Source organism: Lathyrus oleraceus, chromosome 6 (assembly GCF_024323335.1).
Source record: "Lathyrus oleraceus cultivar Zhongwan6 chromosome 6, CAAS_Psat_ZW6_1.0, whole genome shotgun sequence".
Lineage (NCBI taxonomy): Eukaryota > Viridiplantae > Streptophyta > Magnoliopsida > Fabales > Fabaceae > Lathyrus > Lathyrus oleraceus.
Window position 1 is genome coordinate 349421486 of NC_066584.1, and position 6384 is coordinate 349427869.

Below are 6384 nucleotides of genomic sequence, written 5' to 3' on the forward strand. Positions count from 1 at the left end.
CCCGCGGAGTTTCCTCTTCTGATGAAAGATCTCCTCATTTCGGGCATTGTTTGATTCTTAGCAGTATTGATGAAGTCGTCCCCTGTAGGGTTGTCTCCTAATTGATATGGTGTTGACCTAAACTTCCCCGCAATGTTGACTTGTGGTTGTGAAGTATATATATATATATATATATATATATATATATATATATATATATATATATATATATATATATATATATATATATATATATATATATATATATATATATATATATATATATATATATCCCTTAGCTTGGAGATGTGGATCCTCAGCAAATCTCTCTTATCCTGAACATGTTGGTTGATATCCTTAACAATGCTTTTGTTCCCCAACGAAGTTACCAAGTTGTATTTTCTCCTCTCCCAGAGGGTTTGAGCTTTAAGCAAGATTTTTCTCAATCATTGCTTAACCCTTAGTAGTTTTCTCCTCTTTTGAGAGTCGAGTTTTGAAGTTGGGTCTGTTTTGATCCCCTTGATTGCTACTGATATATATATATACATATATATATATATATATATATATATATATATATATATATATATATATATATATATATATATATATATATATATATATATATATATATATATATATATATATATATATATATATATATATATATATATATATATATATATATATATATATATATATATATATATTCTTCTGAGCGCCGAGTCTTTAGCAGTTTTTGGTCGGATGCTCGTTCTCTATGTCGTTCCCCGACCAGAGTTGAGCATTTATTTTGGATTGTTATATCCCCGGTCTTCCTTGAGTACATGGTCGTGTGCTGTCCCCAGGGAATTGAATATTTAAATATAGGATTTATATCCTCGATGATTTATTTTCATCCCTAGAAGGTTCTCCAGTTGGTGTTCCCATGTCGTTGAGATTAGCCGAGTATCTTGTTGTGATGATTAGATCTTTATTATTTATATCCTTTGTGCTTATTTGTCAGCATAATCATATATATACTCATGCATATATACATGCATAAGCATAACATCAGATATTTCATTGTGCATTTTACACATTGACCTTTTTTTTATGATCCCTTGCTTTGGTGATATCATTTCCTCATGCAGATTTGGTGTGTCTGTCCTCCTTCAATGTAGAGTGTCAGCCCCTTATGAAGAAAGAGTTTATCCTTTCTTCTTCCCCACTGAGTTATTTCCTCATGGATGATTATTATTTTTGTTTCCTCCCCAGTTCATTATCTGGATGGAACCACTCCCCTTGAGTTATATCCGCATTGGGTTGAGTCTTGTTTGACCGTTTCTTTCTAGTTCTTACCTAGAGAGATATTTTGGTCCCCAGGAATTTATTACACAGTAACTGGGAATATCCTTCTTGATGTTGAGTACTTTACCTGTGTTAATTTACCCTAACCGGTAAAAGGTAATTTACTTCTTTGATTTCTCCAGTGGATTCACTTCTGTTTCCCCAACGAGTTTATCCTTGATATGTTTACCTTAACCGGTAACAGATATTCTTCTATGTTTGGTCTTCTACCCAGTAACTGGTAGTTATAAATCCTATTCTTTTTGGTAGTCTGTCCTTGATATGTTCACCTTAACCGGTGACAAATATTCTTCCTCTTGAGTTTATCCTTGATATGTTCATCTTAATCAATGACAAATATTCTCTCTTTGGTCTTCTGCCCAGTTACAGATAGTTGTAAATCCTTCTTTCTTTACAAGTCTATCATTGATATGTTTACCTTAACCGGTAATAGATATTCTTTTCAGTGAGTCTATCCTTGATATGTTTACCTTAGCTGATAACATATATTCTCCTTTGTTTGGTGTTCTACCCAGTAACCGGTAGATGTAAACCCTATTTATTTGCAAGTCTATCCTTGATCTGTTTACCTTAACCAGTTACCAATATTCTTTATAGCGAGTCTATCCTTGATATGTTTACCTTAACTGGTAACACATATTCTCCTTTGTTCGGTCTTCTGCTCAGTAATTGGTAGATATAAATCCTATATTTTTATGGTTAATCACCTTTGTTAAGCTGCCCAATAATTGATAGTTGGTGATTCTCCCTTGGCAGTCTATCCTTGATATGTTTACCTTCACCAGTAACAAATATTCTTCCTTTGGTCTTCTGCCCAATATCAGGTAGTTGTAAATCCTGTTTATTCATTTTTTCCCAGTAGGGTGTTCTTACCCAGTAGCCGGTAATGAATATTCCTCATTTTTTCCTCAACGAGTCATCCTTGATATGTTTACCTTAACCGATAACGGATGTCCCTATGCCCGAGTGTATTATCTTCCTACCCAATAATAGGTGGTAGATAATATATCTCTTTTACTTCTGTGTTGAAGTTTGTTTTTCCTCAGTTGAGTCTGGATTCGTATTTCTTTGTGAAATCCAATTTCCTTTTGTTTGTTTGGGTATTTCAATTTTGTTCTGATTTACGCCTTTCCCCGATGTTTGTTTCTTGTTGTGTTAGTTTTATCCTGATACATGCAGATTCTTTTCCCCAGTTCGAGTCTTTCCATTGATTTATTTTCATGGAAATTCCCTCGTGTCTCCAGCAATTTTTAAGTTGTAGCCTGGCCTATGCATAACTTTTTATCCCTAGAGTCTATGTCCCCACAATGAGTTTTCCTAATGGAATGCATTGTGCTCCTGTGGACTCTCAGTCTCTCCCGTATTCTTTTCCTTTGTGGCAATATATCCCCATAAAGATTATTTTTTGCATTTCATATCATATGCATCATGAGGCCTCTTAGGGACCAAAATTTGTTTCTTGTTGTTGTTATTTAAGTCCATTGTACCGTGTTGATACGAAGATTTGAACCTCCACATCCTCGGATAGAGTGACCTTAAATAGGGGAAGTTGTAAGACCCTAATTTTGACCCCTAAGATCCCTCATGTCATCTCATGGCCTTGCATTGGCATTGGGATCACATCTTGGTATCCTCCTCACCTATCATTCACTGGGTTTGCATTGGGAGAGATCAACAAAGAATTTTTGATTGTATCATACTTTATTTTTCTTTGTTTACTAACCAAAAATACAAAAATATGTCTAGTGTAGCTTTGTTTCTTTTGGAGGTAGTATGTATGGCCATATGTGCCTCATCAAGCTCACAACTAAAGTTTGAGACCCTTAATGCAAGGGATCTAGTTAGAAAGGGTCCATATTGGTTTAAATAATAATATATGGATCCCCATGTTCTTTTTTTTTCATTTTGATCAAGAATTCATTTAGAGTTTGAAGCTTGTTTGTCAAGGAAGCCCTAATTCATTTGGGTATCTTGTATGCCTTCCTCAACAAGTTTCTTCAACATTTGGTAAAAGATATCAAGGTATACTCCATTTTACTTCATCTTAAGAATATATGATCCTCCATGATCCCCAAAGAGCAAAGGAACTTCAAGTTTTCAAGTTGGTTCAAGGAGATTGACTAGAAAAGTCAACTGATCAAATCTAGGGTTCCCTAGACCATATCTTCTACAATTTTTGTCATATGAAAATGATTCCAAGAGAAACGTTACTCTTTATGACATTACAAACAACTTTCATGTTGGCATCAAGAGCTAATTATTCTTAGAAAGTCATTTTTTATGGTGAAATATTATAGGCCATTTTGTTTATGCCCTAGATAGAACGTCAACTTCCAAGAATCATAACTTGCTCAATTTTCATGATATAAATATGATCCAAGTTTAATAATCAATTTCAAGGTGTTTTCTTCAACCTTTATTCTTTTAGAAAGGTCAAATTCTACTTGAAAGGGCATGTGCCATGAGGAAACATTATAAGTCCATTTTGGTCCTCATCATTGAACAAGCATTTTTCTCAACTTCTAAAATCCATAACTCTATCATGAAATATCCAAATGGTGTCAAATTTGTGACAAAATTGAATATGATTGAAAGATCTAAATTTTTTAATAATGATCCAAAGTCATTTAAGGCTCTTAGCAAAAGTTATTCAAGGTGGAAAAAAGGGTCATTTGACTTTTAACTTAGAAACTTTTCAAGTATGTTTGATTCCTCCAACTTCAAGTTCAGAATTCATCATGATCCAAGCTTCAAATGGAAAAAGTACCAACATTAAAGTTGTTCCCATGATGGTAGATTTCTAAAGAGTCTAAGATCATTCCATTTGGACAAGATTTGAATGGGTTACACATAGCTTCTTTGCATGGCCCAATTTGGCAAATTTTGAACTCAAATATTACACACCTTTGTATGGCTTCATGTTATGATCTCAACATCATTTATGCACGAATTTGGACTGATTGCAATGACCATTTGGGCCTAAACACATGCTCATACACCAATTCACATGAATGGTTATTTTTGGATTCAAAGTTCAAATGGTGTAGAAACCATTTTGCATTACATATAAGTTGAACTCCATGGCCTCATAATTGAGGAGAACCCTTGCCTAAATTGCGCCAAGCAATCTCAGAACCCCATTTCATAGAATATCTTGAGGATTTCATTGAAATCGAGCTTCTAGTTCAACTTTTGTTTCTGAACTAAAACTCCAAGGATTTAAAGCCTTTTTTTATCTTAATCGTCTTCTGCAAGCAAGAGGAAGCAAGACCAAGTGAAATTGCATCAAGATCGAGCTCCAAAACCACTACCCGAAGGTGAATTTTCCAGAATTTCAACTCTTCGATTCTCACTCATTTCTTAATATTTTGGCTTGTTTTGTGGTTGCCTAGAGCCCTACCAATGTAGGCATTAATACTGAGTTTCTTTGAGGTTGAATCAAAGCAACTCAATTATGGAACCTCAATTTTCAACTCCACATTTCTCATTATGGAGTGGGAATTGGAAAATTTGGAGGTCATATTTGGAATCCTCGTGATTTTCTATTCAAATTGATGTATGATCCATTTATTTTGGTGACATTTTTTTGGACCAGTCCGGTGAGTGTGGCTGGAGAAGATGACCGGAGCTAGGGCTCCGGTGGTGTGTTGGTGCAGTCCAGACCATCTGATCCATTGGCCACGTTCTAATCTGGTCCGTTGGTCTTGAATACCATTCTTGCGAGTGTGTTGACTAACGAACATGGTGGATGATACGCACTTGGCCATCAGATCTTCCACCTCAATTAATGAGGGAGATCTGATGGCCCTTGTTTTTTATGATTTAATTAATTTTCCAATTTAATTTTTTAAATAGCATTTTCTTGTTAAATTCATTATAAATTAAATTTTAATCCAAAAAATATGGGACTTTCACCAAAATTTCATAAATAATTTCCTCTTTAATATTATGAATTAAAATTAATATTTGGATTGAGTTTGATATTTTTAGTGAATTTTGTGATTTTTGACTTGTTTTTAATTGATTTTAAATACTTCTAACTTTCAAAAAATGCCAAAAAAATTAGTCAATGGTCCTTTGACCTTGTTGGACCTATGATAAATCCATTGACTATTTCTTTAGTGATTTGAATGGGTTTTAGGTTTTTCCCTTTTAAAATTATTTTTTCTTCATTTAAAAATTGGATTTAAATTGTTTTAATTGTCTTAATATTTTGTTGAGCTATTTTATTGACTCTGTGTTGACTCAACTTCTATTTGACCTTGATCTTGGTTGAATTGGACATTAATTTGATCAATACCATTGGATTTAGGGGGTTGATAAAGTTTGAACTTCATCCCTCAAAATGAATGGATGGTATTGATCAAGTAAGGTACATCCCTTGATCAATTTGGGATCCTTTTCACTTCATCTCTTTATCTTCATCTCACTTATTTCCCAATAAATCCATGGCTAATGATTTCTCATGGATCAAAATGCTAGTTGATTCATCAATGACCTTGTGTTAGATGAATCAACATGAGCTTGATTGAGATAGGTTCATCCCGTATTATTTTTGTGTGTGGTATGCTTTAGGAGCTTGGTATTTATACCTTGTCTCTAGCATGCATTAACACCAATATTATTATTGCCCGACCTCAGATAGTTGTGACTTCTACATAAGTCCAATTACGATTGCTTAACATAGAGCTAAATTTATCCCAAAGGCATAGCATTTTTGTAAGTGAGATTGTAAGTCTCTCATTCCTCATGGTATTGTATGAAGATTTTGCCTCTTTTCCATTTATGAGAGCTAGTGGCATACTTGTTGATTTATCCAAGTTGGAACCCTTCTCATGGATGATGTTTAGGTTCATATCTTCATGCTTGTGAGTGGATGGTTGAGTGTTCTCCAAGAAATGACTTAAAAACAATCTTTTCTTCTCCAACTAACATAGACTAACATCTTTTGTATTGACTTTATTTTAATGTCATTTACCTTAATGCAATTTAAATTCTTGCACTTTATCATTCATTGTCATTTACATTCATGCAATTTGTTTATGTTTCAGTCAT